We start from the raw sequence: 27,633 nt of genomic DNA, 5'->3' as shown, positions 1-27,633 counted from the left end.
CAAGCCTCTACTTGATGACGATGTACTAAACACTTTCATAATTATTATCACTTTTAATTCCCACAACAATCCTGCAAGAAAGGTATCATTATTTCTTTTTTAACTAACAACTAAAAGAGCTGTCATTCACTGTAATTCAAGGTCATGTCAGAATTCACACTCTCCACTTTATAACTTGTTTATCAGTCTGATTCCCATCCCTACAACTCTGCTTTGAAGCAGAGCTTCTTAGGCTAAATTCAGTAAGATTTAACCAGCTCTCTCTTCTTAATCTCTCATTGCCTGGCAAAGTTGATCAAATCATTTCACAAAACTCACTTGAACAGCATCAGGCTTCAGGCTCCACTTTCCATAACGCCAGCTCCTCATCTTCTTCCCGCTAACTGTAGTCTTTCCAATGCCCTTTCCTCCTTCTGTTTTCTTTAGTATTTTATTCTGAAGATTTTATTTGCATGTAGAGTATTAACTCTCAGACCAAGTTAATAGCTCTCGAATCTTTATCTCAAACCCTACCTCTCCCCCAAACACAATATCCCAGAGCTGTGATAGGCTGAATAATGGCTCCAGAGATGTCCATGTCCTAATTCTCAGACTCTGTGACTATGTTACTTGATAGGGCAAAAGGGACTTTGCAGGTGTGTTTAGGTTAAGGACCTTGAGGTGGGAAGAGTATCCTGGATTATATAGGGGGGCCCATTGTAATCACAAGGGCTCTCACGGAGGCAGAAGAATCAGAGTGAGTAATAGTAGGAGATGTGATAGCAGAGGCAAAAAGCAGGGACCATGAGCCAAGGAATGCTCAAGATGACTTCTAGAAGCTGAAAAAGTTACAGAAACAGATTCTCTTCTCACTCTCCAGAAGGAGCCAATCCTTGCCGAGACCATGACTTTAGCTCAGTAAGGCTGATTTTGGATTTTGACATCCAAAACTATAAGATAAGAAATACAGGGTTTTAAGACAACACGTTTGTGGTAATTTGTTATAGCAGCCATAGATAACTGATATAGTTCCTAATTCTGAAAAGAATTTCCATATGGATGAAAATTAATCTGTCTGAAAGTGAAATTTCTGTCTCTGAAACCTCATGTTATATTCAGTTCTTTCTTATATTACGTTTCAAGACTCTGAAAAAGGGAAAGGAGGACCCTGTCTTAATAATCTTGCATTTCCTGTGCCTCATGTTAAAGCATGTTAAATCAAATAGTATTGAATAATATTAATTGAGGCAAAAGAATAATCTAAATCAAGGACAAAGTATGGCTATTTAATAAGTATTGGTGCAGTGGATTCATTCTTTCTTTCTTTTTTTTTTTTTTTGAAAGAAAACAAAGACAATGGAGCTATCCAAAAGCAGGGAAAAGTTTTTGAAATATTTTCAACAGTAAGAAATTATGCATAACTAAAGACAAATTAACATAGAAATTAAGTAGACAAAAATTTTCAATATGTATAGTATTGTGTTTCATTTATTAGTTTATTTATAAATATTATATATATCATACCAGACACTGTGCTAAGTATTGTGGAGTAAAAAAGAATAATTTAAGTCTCTGTCAAAGAATCTTATAGTGTATTAGTGTTAATTATTTCTTGAGCATTTGGTAGAATTCTCCAGTGAGAACTTTGGAATTGGAGATTTATTTGGGGTGAGATTTCTTTGGATGATTGTACATTAAATGTCTTTAATAGTTATAGAGCTATTCAGATTATCTGTTTTATATCAGGTGAGTTGTGATAGCCTGTGTTTTTGAGGAAGTGGCTCATTTCATCTAGGTTGTAATATGTATGTGTATAGAGGTGTTTGTAGCATTTCCTGATCATCCTTTTGGTAGCTTCAGGGTCTATAGTGATATCCTCTATTTAATTTCTGATATTAGTAATTTGAATTTTCTATCTTTTCTATTTGTCAATCTTGCTAGAGGTTTATTGATTTTACTGATCTCTTCAAAGTACCAGGTCTTTGTTTTATTTACTGCTGTTATTTTCAATTTTATTGCTTTCCATCCTTATGTTTAATATTTATTTTCTTTTTGCTTTGGTTTTATTTTACTCTTCTTTGTTATTGACATGGAAGCTAAGATTTGATGAGTTGTTCGCTCTTTGGTAACATGTCTGTAATTACATAAAAATGTTACTCTCAGCACTACTACAGTTATGTCTCACAAATTTTGATATGCTTTATATTCATTTTCATTCAGTTCAATAGAATTTTTATTTTCCTGAGACTTCCTCTTTGACACCTGGATTATTTAGAAGTGTGTTTTTTAGTTTCCAAGTGTTTGGAGATTACGTTGTTGTCTTTCAATGATTTCTAGTTTGATTGTATTGTGGTAAAATAACATACTCTGTATACTTTCAATTATTTTAAACTTGCTGAGGTATATTTTATGTCCCATCATATGGTATATCTTTATATATATACCATGGGCACTTGAAAGAATGCATGTGTTCTGTTGTGTGAAGTGTTCCTTAAATGTCAATTGATCTGTTGCTTGATGGTCGTGTTGTTCTTCTATAATATTGATATATCCTTGAAGATTTACTCTCTAGTTGTTACATCAGTTGTTAAGAGAAGTGTGCTGAATTCTCCAGCTAGATTTGGGAATTTATCTATATTTCTTTTTCATTCTTTTAGTTCTGTTTCATAGAGTTTGACATAGTATTATTTGATATATGCACGCTTAGGAGTCTGTGTCTTATTAGTGGATTGTCCCTTTTCACTCATTATATGATGTCCCTCTGTGTCTCTGGTAATATTCTTTGCTTTTAAATCATATTTGTCTTATAGACACGCCTTTGGCTTTTTTGATTAATATTTGCATGGTATGTTTTTTCTATTTTTTATTTTCAGCCTGCTTATATTGTTATATTTGAAGTGAGTTTATGATAGACAGCATATAATTGGGTCTTGTGTTGTAATCCACTCTGCTAATCACTTTTTCTTTGCTGTATCTAGAAAGTTTATATTTGATGTAATTATTGATATTTTATGGCTTAAGCATGCCGTTTTACTTTTTTTTGTTGTTTTCTCTGTCTTTCACTTCCCAGTTTTTCTTCCTTCTGCTTTCTCGTAGATTTCTGGAACAAATTTACAACTCTATTTGATTTATCTATAGTGTTTTTGAGCATATCACTATGTATAGCATTTTTATTGGTTTCTTTAGGTATTATACTATACATATACATAGCTTATCACAGTCTACTAGGGTTGTTACTTAACCAGTTTAAGTGAAGAATAGAAACCTTACTTCTCTTTATGTTCCCCATTTACAATATAATTGTCTTAAATTTTCTCTCTACATACATTTAAAATCACATCAGACAGCATTATACTTTTAATTTCAACCAGCAAACCAATTTAAAAAACTCAAGAGGCAGACGCATGCCTCTTCTATTTATTCATATTGTGTTTACCAAGTTACGTTTTTCCTAATGTCCCAAGTTTACTTCTTTTATTGTTTCCTCCCTGTTTAAAGAACTTTTAGCCTTTCTTTTAGTTAGGCATGATGGTGATAGCATCTCCATTTTTTTACCTTAGTCTGAGAATATCTTTAATTCTCCATCACCATGAATGATGTTTTTGCTGGGTATAAATAAATCTTGGAAGTGTGTGTGTATGTGTGAGTGTGTGTGTGTGTGTGTGTGTGTGTGTGTGTGTGTGTGTTTGTGTTGGGGATTCAAGCCTGAGAACTTGGAGAGCTGATGGTGTAGTTCTGGTCCAAAGGCCAGCAGGTGTGAGACCCAGGAGGAGCCAATGTCCCAGTTTAAAGGCAGTCAGGCTGGAAATTCGCTTATTCTGGGGAAGGTCAGCCATTTTGTTCTATTCAGGCTTTCAGCTGATTGGATGAGGCCTACCTACATTGGAGAGGTGATCTGCTTTACTCAGTCTACCAATTTAAATGTTAATCTCATCCAAAAACACACTCACAGAAACACCCAGAATAATATTTGACCAAGTATCTGGGCACTGCATTGTTCAATCAAACTGACACATAAACTTAACCATCACACTCAACAGCAAAGATGAGTTAAGCAATAACAATTCATTTAAAGAACTATTCAACATCCATTAACAATGATGGTTATGAATACAATGCAGACACTAGGACAGGTGCTATCTAAAGAGTAATAACTATTCTAGAAGGTAAAAATGGCATGATCTATGTTTAATACTTGATTATATATGCCTATGAATGAGATTTAAAAACAATGCCTTATAGTAATAACAAAAATTGAAATTATGTGGTAGGAATTTTATTGTATTTTTTATAACAAAATATATATTGGTATTATAATAAAACATCAGTATTTTCGAAAGTGATTTTATATTTGCACATCAGTTTTAAAAATTCTTGAAATGCAATTATGGAGAAAAAATGTCCATAATCTCATCACATATTCATAATTAGAGTTAATATTTTGGTCTATTTATATATGCCAAAGCAATACAAAACATCCTTGTAATTAATTAAATAAATATTTGTTGAATACCAGCTTTGTCACAAGGCTGTGTTTTATGTGGTAGGGATATAGCAGTACTCTACAATGACAGTAGCAAAAACAAAATCCTCCCTCCTTTGTGGAGCTCACATTCTAGTGATTATCTTTAATGTTCAAATGTTTACTTTGCTTCATTTAAAAAACGTACCATAAGAATTTTCATGTTATTACCTGATTTTAAAAGGAGTATTTTAATACATGCATTACAGTACATACAATGGATACATGATAGATATTAAAAAACTATTTGAGTATTTATTATCCAATACTGGATGTTATGCAATTCTTCAATAATAAAATATTATTATAAATAACTTGAATATTTGTCCATAAAGTTATTTTATTCTAGATTTGTGTTTTATTTAACCCTAAGAAAGTACCAGAAATTGAGTTACTGAGACTTAATGAATGTATATTTTGAGGCTCTGATATAATTTGATAAATTGCTTATCCAAGTATCCCTGTTCATGCTTCTTTTTGTTTGTTTGTTTTGTTTGTTTTCCATGAAGGCAGGGACTTTTTAAAATTGAAATATAATTGATGTACAGTATTGTATTTTACAGGTGTACACGGTAGTAATTCACAATTTTGAAAGGTTTTATATTCCATTTACAGTCATTATAAAATATTGGCTATATTCCCTCTTTTGTACATTGTATCCTTGTAGCTTAGCCATTTTATATATAATAGTTTGTACCTCTTAATTGCCTACCCCTGTATTGCCCCTCCCTCTTCCCTCTCTCCACTGGTAGTCAGTAGTTTGTTCTCTATATCTGTGAGTCGGCTTCTTTTTTGTTATATTCACTAGTTTGTTGTATTTTTTAGATTCCACATATAAGTATTTCTCTGACTTATTTCACTTAGCATAATGCCCTCCAAGTCCATCCATGTTGTTGCAAATGGCAAAATTTCATTCTTTTTTATGGCCTAAGTAGTATTCTGTTGTGTATATATATATATATATATATACCATGTCTTCTTTATTCATTCATCTGTTGATGGACACTTAGGTTGCTTCCATATCTTGGCAACTATAAACAATGCTGCTATTAACATTGAGGTTCATGTATCTTTTTTTCTTTTTTAAAAATTTATTTTATTGAAGTATAGTTGATTTACATGTTGTGTTAGTTTCTGCTGTAGAGCAAAGTGATTCAGTTATGCCTAAACATTCTTTTTCATATACTTTTCCCTTATGATTTATCACAGGATACTGAATATAGTTCTCTGTGCTATATGTTGCTGTTTATCCATCCTATATATAATAGTTTGCATCTACTAATCCCAAACTCGCAATCCATCCCTTCCCCACCCCACCTCCCCCTTGGCAACCACAAGTCTGTTCTCTGTGTTTTTGAGTCTGTTTCTGTTTGATGAATAAGTTCATTTGTGTCATATTTTAGATTCCACATATATGTGATATCATATGGTATTTGTCTTTCTCTTTCTGACTTACTTCACTTAGTATGATAATCTCTAGGTCCATCCATGTTGCTACAAATGGCATTATTTCATTCTTTTTTATTGCTGAGTAATATTTCACTGTATATATGTGGTGCATCTTCTGTATCCATTTATTTGTTGATGGACATTTACATTGCTTCCATGTCTTGGCTATTGTGAACAGTGCTGCTCTGAACATAGGGGTGCATTTTTGAATTATAGTTTTGTCCAGATATATGCCCGGAGTGGGATTGCTGGATCATATGGTAACTCTATTTTTAGTTTTTTGAGGAACCTCCATACTGTTTTCCATAGTGGCTGCAGCAATTTATATTCCCACCAGCAGTATAGGAGAGTTCCCTTTTCTCCACACCCTCTCCAGCATGTATTATTTGTAGATTTTTTAATGATGGCCATTCTGATCAGTGTGAGGTGGTACCTCATTATAGTTTTGATTTTCATTTTTCTAATAATTAGTGATGATGAGCATCTTTTCATGTGCCTATTGGTCATTTGTATGTCTTCTTTGGAGAAATGGCTATTTAGGTTTTCTGCCCATTTTTTGGTTTATTATTATTATTATTATTGAGTTGTATGAGCTCTTTATATATTTTGGAAATTAAGCCCTGGTCAGTTGCATTATATGCAAATATTTGCTCCCAGTCCATAGGTTGTCATTTTGTATTGTTTATAATTTCCTTTGCTGTACAAAACCTTGTAAGTTTGATTAGGTCCCATTTGTTTATTTTTGTTTTTATACTGTTGCCTTGGGAGCCTGACCTAAGAAAACATTGGCACAATTTATGTCAGAGAATGTTTTGCCTATATACTCTTCTAGGAGTTTTATGGTGTCATGTCTTATATTTAAGTCTTTAAGCCATTTTGAGTTTATTTCTGTGTATGGAATGAGGGTGTGTTTTAACTTCATTAATTTACATGTGGTTGTCCAACTTTTTCCTCAGGATTGCTTTGGCAATGCTGAGTCTTTTATGACTCCATATAAATTTTAGGATTATTTGTTCTAGTTCTGTGAAAACATCCTGGGTAATTTGATAGGGATCACATTAAATCTGTGGTTTGCTTTGGGTAGTATGACCATTTTAACAATATTAATTCTTCCAATCCAAGAGCATGGGGTATCTTTCCATTTCTTTGAATCATCTTCAGGTTCCTTTATTAATGTTGTATAGTTCTCAGCATATAAATCTTTTACCTCCTTGGTCAGGTTTATTCCTAAGTATTTTCTTTTATTTATTTTGGCTGCAATTTTAAAAGGGATTTTTTTTTACATTCACTTTCTGATATTTCATTGTCAGTGTAAACAAATGCAACTGATTTCTGTATTTTAATCTTGCATCCTGCTACCTTGCTGAATTTGTTCATCAATTTTAGTACCTTTTGTGTGGTGTCTTTAGGGTTTTCTATATATAGTATCATGTCATCCACATATAATCACAATTTTACCTCTACCCCTTCAGTTTGGATACCTTTTATTTCTTTTTCTTGTCTGATTGCTGTGGCTAAGAGTTCCAATAAAGTGGTGAGAGTGGGCATCTTTGTCTTGTTCCAGATTTTTAGCAGGATGGCTTTCAGCTTTTCACCATTGAGTGTTATATTGGCTGTGGGTTTGTCATAAATGGCTTTTATTATGTTGAGATATGTTCCCTCTATACCCACTTTGCTAAGAGTTTTTATCATGAATGGATGTTGAATTTTATCAAATGCTTTTTCCGTATTTGTTAAGATAATATGTGTTTTTTGTCTTTTCTTTTGCTGATGTGGTGTATCATATTGGTTGATTTGTGTATGTTGTGTATTTGTGTATGTTGAATCTCCTTGTGACCCTGGGATGAATCCAACTTGGTCATGGTGTATGATCTTTTTTTATGTGTTTTTGGATTCAGTTTGCTAATATTTTGTTGAGAATTTTTGCATCTATATCCATCAAAGATATTGGTCTGTAAATAGAATTGGCTTCATAGAATGTCTTTGGGAGTGTTCCCTCTTCAGATTTTTGAAAGTGTTTGAGAAGGACTGGTTTATGTTCTTTGTGTGTTCAGTAGAACTCACCTGTGTAGCCATCTGGTGCTGGACTTTTGTTTGTAGGGAGTTTCTTTATTACAGATGCTATTTCACTTCTAGTGATTGGTCTGTTCAAATTACCTATTTCTTCTTGATTCACTTTTGGTGAGATGTATGTTTCTAGAAACTTGTCCATTTCTTCTGGGTTGTCGAATTTGTTGGCATCTAATTGTTCATAGAATTCTCCTAGAGTTGTTTTTTTTTTTCCTTTGCATTTCTGCAGTATCATTTGTTATTTCTTCTCCTTCATATCTTATTTTGTGTACTTGGATCCTCTCTCTTCTTGGTGGGCCTGACCAGAGGCTTGTCAATATGGTTACACTTTCAAAGAACAAGATATTGATTTTGTTGATTTTTTTCTATTGTTTTTTAATCTCTATTTTATTTATTTTCTCTGATCTTTATTATTTCCCTCCTTCTGCTGACTTTGGGTTTTGTTTGTTCTTCTTTTTCTAATTCTTTTAGGTGGTAGGTTAGGTTGTTTATTTGAGATTTTTCTTGTTTTTTAAGGAAGGCCTGTATCACTATGAACTTCCCTCTAAGAATTGCTTTTGCTGCATCCCATAGATTTTTTTATGGTTGTGTTTTCATTACTATGGAAGCATCCCAGGCCCTGGCCCAGCCTCCAAGTGTGCACACCCACAAAATCCACAGCTGCTAAGGCCAGACCTGTCCCAGCCACAGGAGTACCCATTGTCCACTCGGATGTCTTGCAGGCACTGCATTTACAAAACTGGCAGTGGTGGTATAAACCCACTGATCACACAGCCATGGGGAAAGGGCTCAGTTTTCATCCCCACCTCCATGTGTGGGCAACCCCCTGGCACTTGCGCACTCCCAGAGCTCATAGAGGTGGTACTGCACTGGCTGAGAGTGCTTAGAGAGAGAGGCTGCTTGGTGGGCCCTGCCCCTCCCTTCCTAAACTCTTAACAATGGCACTTCAGTTCCATGGTGGACCTGAGCTTCTGCATGCCCCGCTGGTTGCAGCCATACCACACTCCAGTCCCTTCAGGTTGTCTTCATGCAGCCAATCCCATTCCTCTCCCTGGATCTGTCCTCTGAAGCCCAAGTTTCAGCACTCAGCCCCTGTGTGCACCAGTGGACACACGTCTCAGGCTGGGAAGAGCAGGGCTACGGCACAGACCATCTACACAGGTCTCTCTCTATTCTGCCTGCCACAAACTGGCTATGTGCTCTCCTCTGAGCCTCTGAAGCTCCCTTTCTGCCCCAACTGATCTCCCTACAGGTGAAGGGGCTTCATAGGGTGTGGGAACCTTTCCTTTTACACAGCTCTCTCCCAGGGGCACAGGTCCTGTCCTGATTTCCCACCTTTTATTTCTGTCATCCTACCTGGTTACATGGAAATCTCTCCTGCAATTTTGGGTGTCTGAGATCTTCTGCCAGCGTTCAGTAGGCATTTTTTGAGAGTTTTTTCCACATGTAGATGTATTTTTGATATATTTGTGGGACGAGGTAAGCTCCACATCTTTCTATTCTGCCATCTTGATTGGAGCCCCCATGCTTCTAACAGCAACACACGGGAGTGTCTATCTTGCTTTACACTGGTCTGGATAGAGTATTATATAATTATTATCTAATTACTGTCGTTAAAAACTGCTATCCCAGTGTTCCCCCCCTCTCTTTTTATGTCTATTTTCTGTGTTAAGATCATCTTCTATTTTTGTTTTCTTCATTTTAAATTGTTTATAATTTTTCTTTGTCTAGCTACTGAAGTCTTCTTATTATAACATTTAAGATCTATAGATAAAATGTTAATTGTACACATTTTTCCAATTTGCTATTTTCTTTTCATTATGATTGCCTCAGAGGAATTAGTACTCTTATCATTGTTATTACCAGTGCTGCTAGCAGCATAAGAAATGTTTTTATGTTGTCAAGTCTGTCCATCTTCCATTATGCTGATTTCTGACCTGGAGAGTCATATTTTCTGTAGATGTTTGCTGAATATTCTCAGCTTTAGAGCATTAAAAATTTATTATATTCATGTTAAATCTGGAATCACTGTCAGTGTTCCTATGAGGTAAGAATCTAAGTTTTTTCCCCTTTCAAATTGTAACCGATTCTCCCAGAACTTTTAATTTACGAATATTTGTTAACCCATTGATTAATGTGACCTCTAACCTTTACAAAATTATTACCTAGAATAAGGGGAGCCCTTTTTAAGCAGACATAATTTATATTTTAATATTGCTTATATTTCAGCTAAATTTTTCCCTCTGCATATTTTATTCTCATTGATCATAGGGTGATAAGTGCATAAAAAGATTGATCATAGGGTGATAAGTGCATAAAAAGATAACTCTCCAACCAGCCAGATGAGTTAATGGAGTAGAGATTCCAGAGCAATTTAATCACCTTCATACCCATATCTTAAATATACAAAAAAACAAAAATTATGAAACATTTAAGAGGCAAGATGTAATCAATCACATGCAACTGTTGAACCCAAAGCTAATTTACTTTATTTATTCATAAGTTTCTATAGTTTCTTCCATTCCAGAAGTCTCCTTAGTAATTTTTTTTTTTTTTTGGCTGCACCAGTTCTTAGTTGTGGCATGCGGGATCATAGTTGGGGCACGTGGACTTCTTAGTTGCGGCATGTGGACTCTTTTTTAAAAAATAAATTTATTTATTTATTTTTGGCTGTGCTGGGTCGTCTTTGCTGCACGTGGGCTTTCTCTAGTTGCAGCGAGCGGGGGCTACTCTTCGTTGTGGTGTACAGGCTTCTCATCACAGTGGCTTCTCTTGTTGCAAAGCACCAGGCTCTAGGCATATGGGCTTCAGTAGTTGTGGCTTGTGGGCTTTAGAACACAGGCTCAGTAGTTGTGGCACATGGGCTTAGTTGCTCCGCAGCATGTGGGATCTTCCTGGACCAGGGCTCGAACCTGTGTCCCCTGCATTGTCAGGTGGATTCTTAACCACTGTGCCACCAGGGAAGCCCCCGTATGTTTTTTTTATCACTTGTAATAAAGATTCTGTTTTTGACTTTTGACTGCTGACAGCTTTCAAGCTCCACTCCTCCCCTTTCCTCTTCTATTTGGACAATCTGATAAGAAAGACTGAGTGTTCCCTCCCATGACACCAATGAGAAGTTAAGAACTCCCGAACTCATCCTAGAAGCTTTACCTCCCTGTACCCCCAATCACCATAACACCCTAAACAAGTCACCCCTCCTCCTCTCTCAAACCATATTTGGAAATTCCTGGGAGAAAATATTTTCTTGTCTTCTTAGTGTGTGTGTGACATCCTCAATATCAGTATCTAAACCAATTTGGGAATCTATCCTGCTCCTGTGGGGAGACTACAACACACTCAGTTTGATTTCTCTAGTAATGACACAGGTACAATTCTGACCAGTCAATTGTTATTGCTGATTAGTAAGTCTAAATTACCATTTTTCCAAGCAGTTGGGTTACTTTTTTTTTAATTTAAAAAGTAAGTTTCAACTGAAGAGAAGAATTATAATCATTACATTGACCAATAAGAGCAAATTGGTAAGTCCTTCTTTCTTGAAAGATAAAAAAGTCTTAAAAGTCATATAGTTATTTCTTATTTTGCACAAGGAAGAGAGTGGTAGTAGCAAAAATAGTAGAAAATTGATATGAATGAAGTGAGGAAACAATTATATACAGCCTGTAAACTCATTTGTGGTTAACCAGAGAAATCATACATAAGATGAACATAGGTAATTGCAAAGAATTATTGGTGATTTGAAAAAAAGGAAGAAGATACTGACAGTAATGTGTTTTTTATAAAGCCTTTATGCAAAGAAGTGGGTGATAAGAAGAGGGAAGAAAATTTTTTTTAAAAAATTAAAAAAAACTTTTTTTAGTGAAAGACTGACTATATGATAAGTTAAAAATATTCTTTGTTATTAAAGTAATGAAAATTAAAACCAAAATGAGATACCAGTGCACATCCACTCAAGTGGCTATAATCCAAAGAGCATACCAAGAGTGGGCAAAAATATAGAGAAATTGAAACCTTTATGCTGGTGGGTACGTAAAATAGCCTAGCCACTTTGGAAAACATTTTGGCATTTTCTTAGTTGAACACAAGCTTACTGTACAAACCAACAATTCTGCTGCTAGAAAAACTATATCTACACAAAGATTTATATGCCAATGTTAATAATATTATTCATTACAGCCCCAAAATAATGGATGAAATGTGGTGTAGACATATTTTGAAATACCATTCAGCAATAAAAAGACCACTGATAAAGAAATAAAAGAGACCACTGATACAAGCTACAACTTAAGGTTAGAAGCTAGATGCAAAACCAAAACCAAAAAACCAAATTCATGTATGACTATTTACGTGAACTGTACAGAAAAAAAACAAATTTTATACAGTTGGTTTCCTGGGGCTGGGGGTGTGAACTGGGATTGGTTGCAAATGGGCTCAATGGAATTTTATGGGATTAATAATGTTTTAAAACTGGTTTGTGGCAATGATGGTCCAACTCTACAAATTTACATAAAAAACATTGAATTGTACTCTTACGATATGATAATTTTCTGGTACATCCCAATAAAGCTGTTAAAAATGATTTAAGGAAGAAAAATACTCACGTAAATGCAATGAAGGAAATAAATTGGCTATTGTGTTAAAGACCAAGGGCAAGGATAAGGGGAGAGTTAGATACAGCTCTCTGGAAAGGCTCCCTTGCTAAGGAGGTGGCCTTTAAGCTGAGGCTGAGCTCTAATTCAGAAGGTAAGATTTAGCCTTGTGTGAACTAGGCTAACAGCCCACTGGCTCACCACATAGGTTCTGGAGCACAATTCTGCCCTTGTATCTATCAGCTGTGTAATACTGAGAAAGGTACTTAGCATGTTATTTGCCTCTGAAGAGACAATAATACACATTGTTATATAGACAAAAGTAACGTACATTTTCTGGCAAATGAAAAAGCTGTTATTAACCAATTATATATTGCTGGTCAGTTGGAGTATTTATGATGCTTTAATGAGTATTTTTGTGGTTAAACCTATGTATATATGCCTGATTCTTTCCTCAAGATAAATTTATAAAGGTAAGACTAGATTTCATTTAAAAATACATATTTTTAAGGTATTTGATACCTCTGACACATCAGGAAATGCCCAATCACATAGCTAAGTATATGGAGACTGGGAAGAACATTAGCACACCTTCCAACAAAAATTCTATTTTGACCTATAAGGGAAGGGCCTAGAGCTCATTCATCTTTTTATTCCCAAGACTATTGACAGTAATGTTTTGCACACTGTTAAGTAGCTGTTCATTGAATGAGTGACTGACTGAATCTTCCAGAGACAAGGATGACTTAGTAACTGGAGAATTTCTTTGGTGACCAGAAGTATAGAGACAGTTTTGTGACGCCCTGTACATAGTTTCCCCCTTGAGGGTTTCATCCCTGAAATGAAAAGAAGAAGGTCTGAATCTTCAGAGAAAATATTGAAATAGAAACTGCAGATGAGTGGTTATGTTGAAAGGGCATTGTCTCCTTCAACTCTTGGATTCTCTGTGAGTTTGGTTTTTTTATTAGTCACAAAGAGGGAGCCATTTTATGCTTTTTGAGGTAGTCTAGCAATAGTAAAGGGACAAAACAGATGAGTCAGTGATAATTAGAATATAAAATCACAGTTGATAATGCATTAGAGCTTCTAATATGTTAGACACAAATTTGGAGATGAATGAGTGAATTTTGATGTAGTTACCAGGTCCTCATGGTGCCTGCATAATCATGTAGCCTGAAGCAGAATTATGAAGGCAGGAAACTCATCTTTTGTGTTCCAGGGTACATTTTGAATTACCTCCTCTTTCACTGGTGGCTTCTTTCCTTCTCAGATGTATGCTGGCGTCCCACCCTCCCTTTTTCCTTTCTATCCTTTCCATCATAACCCACTCTCAGACAAGCAATTGATATGTTACTCTTTCTTTAGTGTACTTCTAAATACCTTGAACAGAAAGTTGATAGTATGTACATATATATGTGCATATATATATGGATATATATTAAATGTGTGTATATAGACATATGTATTAGATTACTGAGGAGTGTATATAGTTATATATGCATCATATATTTTGTTATTTATTGTATAAACATGAATGTAACAATATATATGAAATTACATGTATATATACCACTCACTTGCTGTGTGTGTGTGCATGTGGTTGAAGAAAGACATAAATGAAAAATGATTTTTCTTAGATTTCACTTGATTTCACTTTCCTAAGTGTTGTATTTTCAGAAATATTTTTTCAATGTTGAATGAAAGCTTCACAATTCATTATAAATGGCCAAATAAAAGATACTATTTTGACATAATATGTCAGTTTACCTATCTTCACACTCTTTAAAACATTTCATAAAACTAAAAATTGGTTAGTAAGCTATATTTTTACATAAAGCAAGAGAGCCAATGTCAGAATTTTATGGGAACCCACTAGTGAGAATTGTGCTGTGCCCTTCACAAGGGCTTCTTCAAATATGTTGTCTGCCTGGAAGGTCAAACAAAACCAGTTTGAAAAAATCTTGATCTGATATATGCTTATAAAGAAGAAGAGATGACAGTCCTCAGCAGTCATGGCAAGAACAATTTACTTAGGAGAGAGATAAGTGACAGGTAGATAAAATTTCTGGAGACCTTGAGATGAAAGTGAATTGCTTTTTTATATAACCAAAGGTCAGATCCTTAGTACTTTTTTTTTTGTGGTACGCAGGCCTCTCACTGTTGTGGCCTCTCCCGTTGCGGAGCACAGGCTCCCTATGCGCAGGCTCAATGGCCATGGCTCACGGGCCTAGCCGCTCCGCGGCATGTGGAATCTTCCCAGACCGGGGCACGAACCCGTGTCCCCTGCATCGGCAGGTGGACTCTCAACCACTGTGCCACCAGGGAAGCCCCCTTAGTACTTTTAAGAAGACCTCCTCGATGATCTCTTTTTATTTCTTGGTGTCGGTGTCAAAATGAAATTAGATAAGTCTTGAATTTTCTCAGTTTTAATGGAATCAGAACCTAAAGTTAATGAGGCAAAGAAAGAAATCACCAAGAAATATGAAACTGTGAATAGTTAGGCTCAAATTACGGTTTATTTCCAATAATAAGTTAAATATCTTTGTCTTTATTTTTATTACCTCTTTTCAATATAAGAAGATTTCTATAGTTTTTGAAGGTATAATAGATTTGGCCAGTTATTATAAAATTATTACAGCATGTTTATTCATCCCAAACTATATAATTGACTATTATGTGTCACTGTCTACCATTATGGATCTTTTGTTTTAGTAGAATGCAGTAGTCATTCAAGGAATCTCAAAAACAATTATGCACTGTGACACATATTATGAAAGCTCAATATAGGATACTGTGAACAACAGAGGGGGAACAGTCGTGTTTTTGGTTTTAGGGAAATTATTTTTAAGGAAATGGACCTCAGCAAAAGAGGGCAATGTAGTGGCAGTGTAGGCAAAAGGGCAAGAGGAAAAGAAAATGTTTTAGGGGCTGGCTTGGCACACATTTGTAGGCCATGTGAAGGATTTTTTTTAATAGGAAATCATGCAGGATTTCAAGCAGTGTACTGACTTTTGACCGTGTTTTAAGAGCATCTTTATGCATTTAAAAAATGGAGACCAACAGGGTAACAGTCTCCTTCGAAGTTCAGGAAATTTGCAAAGGAAAATGATGCTTGAAGCAAAATGCATGTTAATTACCTCTAATTTAAAAAGAGTTTTGATATCTGAGTATGTCAAACTCTGCCTATTAGATTCAAACCTCTATAAGGAATAGTCCAAGAAGGTAGAACTAAATGTGGAAAATCATCCCAGGAGAAAACATTAAGGCAAGTGGAGAGTATAGCAGGAGATCTGCAGGAGTGACAGTCCTGAGATATTAATTACCCAGATAAAACAGACATTCTTGAGAGTTCTAATTTGTGTTCATATGATATTATCACTTGTATTATATTCTTTCTTTGGAATTTCCATATCATATATTGCAATCACATAAAGTTTCTGTGCTTTGTCGCTATATTCCCCTTCTATTATACAGATAATGATATGAATGTCCAGAGAGGAATGCCGTGTTTATAATGAACTTGGTAAGTTCTCATTTATCTTCCACCTATTGCTCTTGTTTTCTTTTTCCCACAAATTTTCTGTTCTATTACCAGGTTCATTGTCAGTTATAGCGGCAGATTTCCATAGACCAGCCACAGTTTTTCAAACAGTACTGTAACGGTTACAAATACATACTTGCAAGATTATGAAATGGCACTGGGTATGTAGTTTACAGTTTTAAGAATGTATGTTCGTAAGAAGTCAGAAAATAATCATTGCCTTTTAATATTGCACATCAAACAATATCTGTACTAACAGCCTTTTATTGGCCAACTGACGTATGCCAAACTGTGGCTTATATGATTTTTTTTTCAATCTTTGTGACATAGTAGTCTCATTTATCCACAAGGAAATAGAAGTTAGAGAGCTTATTTTACTTGTCAAAGTAAACTAGTTACAAAGTCTAGATCCTAATCTGGGTTTGTCTGCTTTCATTGTACTGTTCATCCTACCTTTAATGTACATTTTGGATTACATAATTCTTTTGTTCCACTTTATTTTCCATCAGGCTTATGTCTTTAACTCTTGCCTTTTCTCACTCCCTATTCAGTCTCATCAATGACTCCATTTCTGTCCTTGTCTCTGATCATAGGTATGAATAGTTCTCCTTCACTCAAAAGCTGCGCTGGGCATGGTTTTCATTGTAAATTACAAAACTGTAGCTTTAATTCCTTGCACATCTCTAGCTAGACTTGGTCATAAAACTACGTATGCCATTAAATAAATGTATCCCAAAATGTGTTTCATAGAACAGTAGTCGAATGAAGTATTCCTTGAAAATGGGATGCCGAAATCAAATAAGTTGAGAAAATTCTGTTGCTTTTATGCCTTTCCTCATGCTAGATTACTCCCAATAACCATTAGCATATGAAATTGTCATAGACATTGTACAGTAAAACAATATTATTTCAAAAGAAATCTTTGACCATAGAAAAACGTTCACTTTGAAAAAAATAAAAACAACTACAAAAACTGTTTCCTAGACTTCTATCTCTCTCTCCTTACTGGCAATCCCTTGAATGAAATATGCTCAGGATTTACCAAGCTAAATTGCTACATGGGTTAGAGGAGTTTAGAAATAGTTATTAAAAATATATACACATATGTCTGTTTTTATATCTATGATTTTACTTATTTTTCCATGCATTGCTTTGACTTATAAAGTTCCTATGTAACCTTGGGAAATTTAACATTTAACATTCCTTAAATTTCTGTGCACTTACATCCTATACACCCAATTAATACCAAAATTTTAGATGTCACATATGATCTCCAAGCCACATTTCCATTTATCTTATGTGCCAAAAAGTGAAAGGCATAATGATATTTTTTTAGCCTTTTATAAGATATCCTAATCACATGTGTTTTCTAAAAGTGTATAAAATTGAGTGTCATTTTGAAATGTGTATGATACACTTAGGTTGCTATATATATGAAAAATTATAAAAGAAGGAAAAGACATTTACATCTCTCAAACATATTTGATTTTTGTAAATCATTGACACAAGAGTAAAGCTGTCCTAGGGGCATTATCAGAATAATTATTACCTTTCTATACTTTTCTTTTGACAATAGGAAAACGATGACTCAAAAATCAATGAACAGCTAGACTAGCAATCTAGCTGTTGATTGAGTCGGAAACTATTTACCTCTTTGCATAATTCTACTACCCAAACAATTATTGCCGAAATATATGCAAATGCAAATCCAAGATCCCATAGAAATATTGATTCCCATGAAAAAAAGAATATGTGCAGCGGTGCATGACCACCTAGATGTACTGTTTCTGGGCAATTGATAGGTCATGATCATTCTCTATGGGGAACTATGCGAAGCGTTCATGTAAATTTTATTGAATTTGTGACCAGTCACCCATAAAAGATAATTATATATGTCTGAATATGAGGTGACCTGATCGTCCTATCAAACGTGGCTTTAGAGCAAACCTTAACTACTGTGGAGTTTACTGTACAGACATATGAATAAAAATAACACCGGAGGTGTTTCTCACAGTGTTTGGGAGAGAAATATAAATAATTGAATTTAAGAGGAGAATTAAATTTACCCAGTCTACAGAATGGTTCAAGACAAGATGTGCTTATAGACAGTTATGTTGGTTAAGTCATTTTTTGAATTAATTGTCAAAGAGAAACATGCTGATTCTAAGGGAAAAAGTTACTTGCTGGGTTAGAGTGGTCCTATAACTGCTCTCAGCCTAATGTATTTAATCTAGTAGAAATGTCAGCAAGGGTCTGGACTAGAGAAACATGGAAAGTAGAGAGTGTCTAAGGTACTATTATAGACCACGCCACCTCTTAGCAATTTTTATAGTAAAAAAATCTGTATTTTATTTTCTTAATTTGTATGGAATGTTCTGTTGTTAATCATATACCATCCATAGATAAGAACAATGTGGTCAGTGATTGATTTGAGCTGGGGGAGCCTAATTTTCGGGCCCATCTCCACATATTTTGATTCAATATATCTTCATAATTAATATATCGTCATATAAATTTTTATAGATAACTTAAATATATGAATTTCACATATATAAATATATGTATATAATTTCTTTGTACGGTATTGATAGTCTGATGTGGTACATACTGGGTGATCACTTCAAATAACAGAAAGTTTGTCTAATATAAATGTATGTGGTGGTGTTTTTTTTTTTTTTTTTTTTTTTGCGGTACATGGGCCTCTCACTCCCGCGCCCTCTCCCGTTGCGGAGCACAGGCTCCGGACTCGCAGGCCCAGCGGTCATGGCTCACGGGCCCAGCCGCTCCGCGGCATGTGGGATCCTCCCGGACCGGGACACGAACCCGCGTCTCCTGCATCGGCAGGCGGACTCCCAACCACTGCGCCACCAGGGAAGCCCAAATGTATGTTTTTAACTCTCTATTATTTGATCACTCTTTATAACAAAACTAAAACTGATCTTACATTATCTTTTAAACTTAAGTCAGTACCCTAATTTTGTCACTACATAAATAGCAATTCTGTTTACTGGTCACCCATACCATCATCGATACGGTATTTTTACCTCTTTTTTGGTATATTCATTTTAGAAAAAATGTTTACTACATTGACACAAAATACCATGTGGTGCTGGGCATTTACCTTAATAAACTCTCAGTCTAATAGGAGACATGAAAATATTCATAAATATTTACTTTATAGTAAGATAAATGACATGAAAAAGTAATGTACATAGCACTGTGGGAGCAAAATAGATGGATATCTAAATAAGGCTACGTAAACTTTTCTAGAAAGAAAACATTAAGTTGTATCATTTTTTTCTCTTTTCTTTTTTTATATTACATAAACAAGATATATTTATTTTATTAATGGAAATTTGTACCTCTTGACCACCTTCACAATTTCACCCACTCCCCTCTGGCAACCACCAATCTGTTTCTGTATCATTTTTCTTCGTTTTGTTTTGTTTGTTCATTTGTTTTTTTTAAGATTCCACATATAAATGATATCATATGGTATTGGTTTTTGTCTAACTTATCTCACTTTGCATATAATACCCTCAGAGCCCATCCATATTATTGCAAATGGCAAGGTTTCATTCTTTTGTATAGCTGAGTAATATTCCATTTGTGTGTGTGTGTGTGTGTGTGTGTGTGTGTGTGTGTGTGTGTATCTTATTTCCACACTTTTCCTTTGCTTCTCTTCATCCTCTTTTCCTTTTCTCTATTAAGTTAATCTAGTTTTCTTTCTAAGTAATATTCCTTTTTTGTGTGTGTGTGTGTGTGTGTGTGTGTGTGTGTGTGTGTGTGTGTATCAGATCTTCTTTATCCATTCATCAATCAATGGATATTTAGGTCGTTTTCATATCTTGGCTATTGTAAATAGTGCTGCAGTGAATATAGGGGTACATATATCTTTTGGAATTAGAGTTTTAATATTTTTGGATAAATACCCAGAAGTGGAATAGCTGGATCATGTGGTCATTCTATTTTTTAATTTTTTGAGGAACCTCAATACTGCTCTCCATAGTGTCTGCAACAATTCACATTCCCACCAACAATGCACAAGAGTTCTTTTCTCCACATCTTTTTGATAATAGCCTTTCTGACAGATGTGAGATGGTATCTCATTGTGGCTTTGATTTGCATTTCCCTGATGATTGGTGATGTGGATCATCTTTTCATGTGCGTTGGACATCTATAAGTCTTCTTTGGAAAAATGTCTATTCAATTCTCTGCCCATTTTTAAATAAAAAAAAATTCTGTTATTATGTTATATGAGTTATTTACATATTTTTGATATTAACCCCTTAATGGATATATGATTTGCAAATATTCTCTCATTCAATAGGTTGACTTTTCATTTTATTGATCATTTCCTTCCTAGGGAAGAAGCTTTTTAGTTTGATGTAGTCCTACTTGTTTTTTTGCTTTTTTTGCTTTTTTTGCTTTTGTTGCTCTTGCCTTTGGAGTCATATCCAAAAAATCACCAAGACTGATATCAAGGATTTAACACCTGTGTTATCAAGGATTTAACACCTATGTTTTCTTCTTGGAGTTTTGTGGTTTCAAGTCTTACATTCAAGCGTTTAATCCATTTTGAGTTAATTTTTGTGCATGGTGTAAGGTAGTAGTCTAATTTCATTCTTTTGCATGTGGCTGTCCAGTTTTCCCAATATAATGTATTGAAGAGACTGTCTTTTCCCCATTGTATATTCTTGCCTTCTTTGTTGTAAACCAATTGGCCATATATATGTGGGTTTATTTTGGGGCTCTCTATTTTTTTTCATTGTTTTATGCATCTGTTTTTATACCAATACCATACTGTTTTGATTACTATCACTTTGTAATACAGTTTGAAATCAGGGAGCATGATGCCTCCAGGTTTGTTCTTCTTTCTCTAGATTGCTTTAGCTAATTGGGGTCTTTTTTGATTCCATACAAATTTTAGGATTATTTGTTCTATTTCTGTGAAAAATGCCATTGGAATTTTGATAGGGATTGAATTGAATCTGTAGATTGCTTTGGGTAAACATTTTAACAATACAAATTCTTTCAATCCATGAGTATAGAATATATTTATATGTATTTTTGTCTTCTTAAATTACTTTCATCACTATCATACTTTTCAGTGTACTCATCTGTCACTTTCTTGGTTAAATGTATTCCTATGTATTTTATTATTTTTGATGTACTAGTAAATAGAATTTTTTCTTAATTTGTCTTTTTCATAGTTTGCTGTTAGTGTATAAAAACATGATATATTTTGTATATTGATTTTGTATCCTGCAACTTTATTGAATTTGTTTATTAGTACTAACAGTTTTGGTGTAGTCTTCAGAATTTTCCCTATATGAAATCATGTCATCCACAACTAGTGACAGTTTTATTTTTTTCTTTCCAATTTGGATGACTTTTATTGCTTTTTCTTGCCTAATTGCTCTGGTTAGGACTCCCAAACTTTGTAGAATAAAAATAGCTTGAGTTATACCTTGAAGAATATATGGCAGGTAGCTTTATGCGGAAGTCAAACTAGTGAAAAAGTCACAGGCAACATATAGTTTGTGGAAGAAATGAAACCTCAAACAGAATGACATGCTTGAGAACTACAGTGCTACAGTACTACAGCACTCTGGAGTGTGGTGTGGAGAATGAGGAGAGAAAGATAGCTATAACCTGTTAACACTATGAAAGTTGCAGGTTGAAATCTTAGAAGTAAAAATACTAGAAAGAATTTGTTTAGCTTCATTTTGGACAAACGTTTTTCCAAATTTCCATTTTAACTGAAATTGTTAGTCCCAGCTAATACACAGGGTAGTCTGCAAGCCTTAACCAGGTCTGTGTGCCCATGGTGTTTCCTCTACAGCACCTTCCACCTATACCTACATTTTTATGATCAAATACATACAGGGCAGAGATGCCCAAAATAGGTTGCATTGGCTCATTTCACTCTATAGTGCTCACTGGTTTTTCTGCAGATTTTTTCTGTAATGAGCATAGGGCTGAATATCAGGAGATCATATCTCTTTTTTTTTTTTAACATCTTTATTGGAGTATAACTGTTTTACAATGGTGTGTTAGTTTCTGCTTACAACAAAGTGAATCAGTTATGCATATACATATGTTCCCAGGGGATCATATCTCTAATTCCAGCCATTCAATCACCTGCCTGGGAGACCTTGAGCCAAAGTCTTCCTTTTGACATTATAAATATGAACAGGTGGTTATTAAAGTTGTTTCTTTGCATTACAGTGCTATATTAAAATAGCATGCTGAATCTAATATGTAGAATAATAAAAGCCAAACACCTCTGGTCAAAGCAACATTGTGGTGAGATGAGCTTTGGTCATCCTCTGCTGTCTCTAGAAAGGACCTCAGATACTATTGTTTCACCTCTGTTTGTAATAAGGGGAATTCACATAACCAAGGTTATAAAAATAATTTTAATATGTATCCTTCTCCACTTGAGAGGCTCCACATATGGATGGAGTCAACACTCAGGATATCTGGTGGGGGAGCATTCATTCCTACAATGTTTGGATGGTTTTTCTAAAAATCTCTTTGTGTAGCTTTCTCCTGTCATCCCCCTGACTCTGTAATATTGATATCCAGGCCCAACACAAATGGCACTTCCTATGGATAAGTCCCCATGGTTTCTTCTACTTGAAACAGATCATTTCCAACTTTGTTAATTAACAAAATTGTTATCCAAGTGAATGAAAATTTCTTATTTTTCACATCTTTATCAACATTATCTATTCTAAGAATATCATTAGTTGATCTTATGTGTGGAATATTATTTCATTATACTTTTCCTTTCACATATGACTGCAAAAAATGGAAAAAAAATCTTATATTTATTGACTGCACAGACTTTCTCTTTATAATTACTATTCATGTTGGGTTGATTCCTCAATACTTTATCGGGGTTTTCTCTTTTAAATATATATTTTGGAGACTCAGTATTTCTTATTCATTTACATTGTGGCATTATTTTTTGTTTATAATTGTGTCTATATTCTCTTTTAAGAAGGCAAGTTAGCAATTTTAATATCATTATTTTCTTGTAATGTCTCCTAAATGTTATGTTTGCCTTTCCCATTTTGGTTTTGAGTAGTCTGTCATTTACCATCTGTTTACAACTATAAATTTTATCATATATCAAATTATTATATATTATAATGTTTATATGTTTTTGTTATATTCATCTGTCAGCCTGTCTAAGTGCAGTATTGCACTGTTTATTACTAAAGTTTTATTATAAATCTTGATATCTGATAAAGAATGCTCCCCATCCCTTTTGGGTTTCATGAAAAACCCTTACTAGATTTTAATTGAAATTGCTTTGAATACCTAGATTAATTTTTGAAACAATTATTATCTTCTAGATACTGTATTTTGCCACCCATGAACATATAACATCTACTTATTCATTAGCCTTCTTTATGTGTTTGCTTTGTTTTGTTTTTAATTTTTTATTTTATTTTATTATTTTTAACAGGTAATTGCAAATCTTTTGTTTTGTTTTTGTTTTCTTTTGTTTTAAGTTTTATTGGAGTATAGTTGATTTACAATGTTTTGTTAGTTTCAGGTGTACAGTAAAGTGATGCAGTTATACATATACATATATTCACTCTTTTTTAGAGTCTTCTCCCATATAGGTCATTACAGAGTATTGAGTAGAGTCCTCTGTGCTATACAGTCGGTCCTTATTAGTTATCTATTTTATATGTAATAGTGTGTATATGTCAATCCCAATCTCGCAGTTTATGCCACCCCCCTTTTCCCCCTGGTAACCGTAAGTTTGTTTTCTACATCTGTGACTGTATTTCTGTTTTGTAAATAAGTTCATTTGTACTATTTTTCTAGATTTCACCTATAAACAATATCATATATTTGTCTTTCTCTGTCTGACTTACTTCAGTCAATATGACAACCTCTAGGTCCATCCATTTGTTGCAAATGGCATTATTTCATTCTTTTTTATGGCTGAGTAATATTCCATTGTATATATGTACCACATCTTCTTTAGCCACTCCTCTGTCAGTGAACATTTAGGTTGTTTCTATGTCTTAGCTATTGTAAATAGTGCTGCAGTGAACATTGAGGTGCATGTATCTTTTCGAATTATGGTTTTCTCCGGTTATATGCCCAGGAGTGGGATTGCTGGATCATATGGTAGCTCTATATTTTGTTTTTTAAGGAACCTCCATACTGTTCTCCATAGTGGTTGTACCAATTTACATTCCCACCAACAGTGCAGGAGGGTGCCCTTTGCTTCACACCCTCTCCAGCATTTATTGTTTGTAGATTTTTTGATGATGGCCATTCTGATTGGTGTGAGGTGATACTCCATTGTAGCTTTGATTTGCATTTCTCTAATAATTAGTGATGTTGAGCATATTTTCATGTGCTTTTTTGGCCAGCTGTATGTCTTCTTTGGAAAAATGTCTATTTAGATCTTCTGCCCATTTTTTGATTGGGTTATTTGTTTTTTTGATATTGAGCTGCATGAGCTTTTTGTATATTTTTGAGATTAATCCCTTGTCGGTCACTTAGTTTGCAAATATTTACTCTCATTCTGTGGGTTGTCTTTTCATTTTGTTTATGGTTTCCTTTGCTATGCAAAAGCTTTTAAATTTAATTAGGTTCAATTTGTTTATTTTTGTTTTTATTTTCATTACTCTAGGAGGTGGATCAAAAAAAAATATTGCTGCGATTTATGTCAGCGAGCATCCTGCCTATCTGGCCTTAACATTTAGGTCTTTAATCCATTTTTTTTAACATCTTTATTGGATTATAATTGCTTTACAGTGGTATGTTTGTTTTGTTTTTTACTAATGCTTTATAACTTTTTCCAGAAGGCCTAGAGACATTATATTTAAAAAATTATTTCTAAATACCTTAGAGTTATTGTTGCTATTGGGAAAAGGCCCTTTATTTTTTCTAGGATAAGAAAGTGTTTCCACTAAATTATAAAATTATGTATTTGATCTGCGTTTATATTTTAATGTTAAATGACTTTTCAGTACTGATCCATAGTTAAGTAATATATTTTGTTTTGCATGATTGTTTGTTTTTGATGAAAAAAATAAGACATAATAATTTCACCACCCCAGAAGATTCCTTTTTACTATCAGTAAACTGCAGAGGTAATTACTATAATAACCATTCTGGCTTTTATTATTAAATATTGGTTTTGCTGTGTTTGAAATTCAAATAAAAGTATGAATACTCTGTGTATTCTTTTCTGTTTTCCTCTTGTTCAACATGATACTTTGGGGATTCATCCATATTATAACATATATTAAAAGACTGATCTTTTATTTATTGCTGTGTAGGAGAATGTCATTATAAATATATTATAAATTGTCTATCACTTGATACTATTGGGTTCTTTCCAATTTCTTCTATATGAATAAACTTGCTATAATGTTGTGCAAATATCTTTTGCTGGAGTTTTGCACTAATTATTCATGGGAGTGGTATGGGTTTAGGGGATATATATGTTAGTTTTAGTAAGTACTGCTAAGCATATTTTTTCAAAATTGATCTAATTAAGAATCCCATCAACAATGTATGCAGATTCTTTCTCTGTCTGACTTAACTTCACTTAGTATGATAATCTCTTGGTCCATCCATGTTGCTGCAAATGGCATTATTTTGTTCTTTTTTATGGCTGAGTAATATTCCATTGCATATCTGTACAACATCTTCATAATCCATTTCTCTGTCGATGGACATTTAGGTTGCTTCCATGTCTTGGCTATTGTAAATAGTGCTGCAATGAACATTGAGGTGCATGTATCTTTTCTAATTATGGTTTTCTCCAGATATATGCCCAGGAGTGATCATTCATGTGTGGAATCTAATTTTTAAAAAATGATACAAATGAACTTATTTACAAAACAGAAACCAAAAGATATCAAAAACAAACTTATGGTTACCAAAGGGGGAACATGGGTGGGGAGGGGTAAATCAGGAGTTTGGAATTAACATACACACACTACTATATATAAGATAGATAACCAACAAGGGCACAGGGAACTCTACTCAATATTCTGTGATAACCTATATGAGAAGAGAATCTGAAAAAGAATGAATATATATATATGTATAACTGAATCAACTTTGCCCTATACCTGAAACTAACACAGCATTGTAAATCAACTACACTCCAATAAAATCAAAGAAAAAAAAAAAAAACAAAGTACGAAGTTTCTAGTGGCACACTACTTTTTCGTCAGTACATCATATTATCTTTTCTTAATTTTAGTCATTCTGATGGGTGTGTTGTATAATCTCATTATAGTTTTAATCTTCCCTTCCCTGATGATTAATGATGTTGAATATCTTTTCATATGCTTATTGATTGTTTAGATACACTCATTAGTAAAGTGCTTTTATAAAACCTCACCCCATTTTAAAATTTTGTTCTTTGGCCTTTTTATTGATTTCTAGCATTCTTCGTATATTCTGCATGCAAATCATTTTCAGATGTATGTACCTAGAATATCTTCTCCCTTTCTGTGAATCACCTACTTAATTATGATTTCTTTTGATGAGGAGAAGTTCTTTATATCATTAAGGTTACTAAATGAATTATTTTCCTTTATGATTAGTATTTATGTTTATTAATATTAAAATCAAATTTTCCTACTCCAGGGTCATGAAGATGTTCCCCTCAATGTTTTTATTTTTTCCTAGAATGTGATTGTTTCTGTTTTAATATTAATCTGGTGAACCTAATAAAATCTATAATCAACCTCAAGTTAATATCTCTATATGGTGTAAGGTAGGATTAGGGTTCATTTATTTTTTCCCATATGCATATCCAATTGCTCCAGCATGATTCATAGAAAAAAAATAAAAAGCTTTTCATAATAAATTTTGGTGGCAACTTTGTCATAAATCAAATGTCTTTAAACACATGGGGCTCTTCTAGACTCTAAATTGTGCTCCATTGCCCTATACTATGGATGGATAGTATTATTGCTGTAGTGTTATAGTTACCTTGCCATTGTAGGTCATACACACAGTTTGTGTGTGTGTGTGTGTGTGTTGGGAGCTTGTGTCATTGGTATTTAAACTTTCTTTTTGTCTGATATGCTCATTTTAAAGTATTAAATTTATCCCTCAAAATGATATTTTTATTTTTATCCCATAATTTTTTTACACCATAATTTCATTATTTTCATCTTAATATATATTTTCTAAGGTTCATTGTAACTTTACCTTGTCCTATAAATTATTTAGTAGTTTATTTTATTAACAAATACCATTATTAATAAGTTATAATTGAGTGTTAATTTACTTCTATAATGGTTAGAGAATATATACTCTATTATTTCCTAACTGAAATTTAGTTAACATTGCTTTATGGACCAGGATATACTTTATTTTGTTAAATATGTTGTAATTATATGAAAAGAATATGTGTTTTATAGTTATGTTTGTGGCATTCTATATACATCAAATAAATCAATTTGCTTAACAATGTTGTT

This window comes from Physeter macrocephalus, chromosome 9 (genome assembly GCF_002837175.3).
Source record: "Physeter macrocephalus isolate SW-GA chromosome 9, ASM283717v5, whole genome shotgun sequence".
In the NCBI taxonomy this organism is placed as follows: Eukaryota; Metazoa; Chordata; class Mammalia; order Artiodactyla; family Physeteridae; genus Physeter; species Physeter macrocephalus.
The sequence above is the reverse complement of the archived record's forward strand: the minus strand, read 5'-3'. Positions refer to the sequence as shown.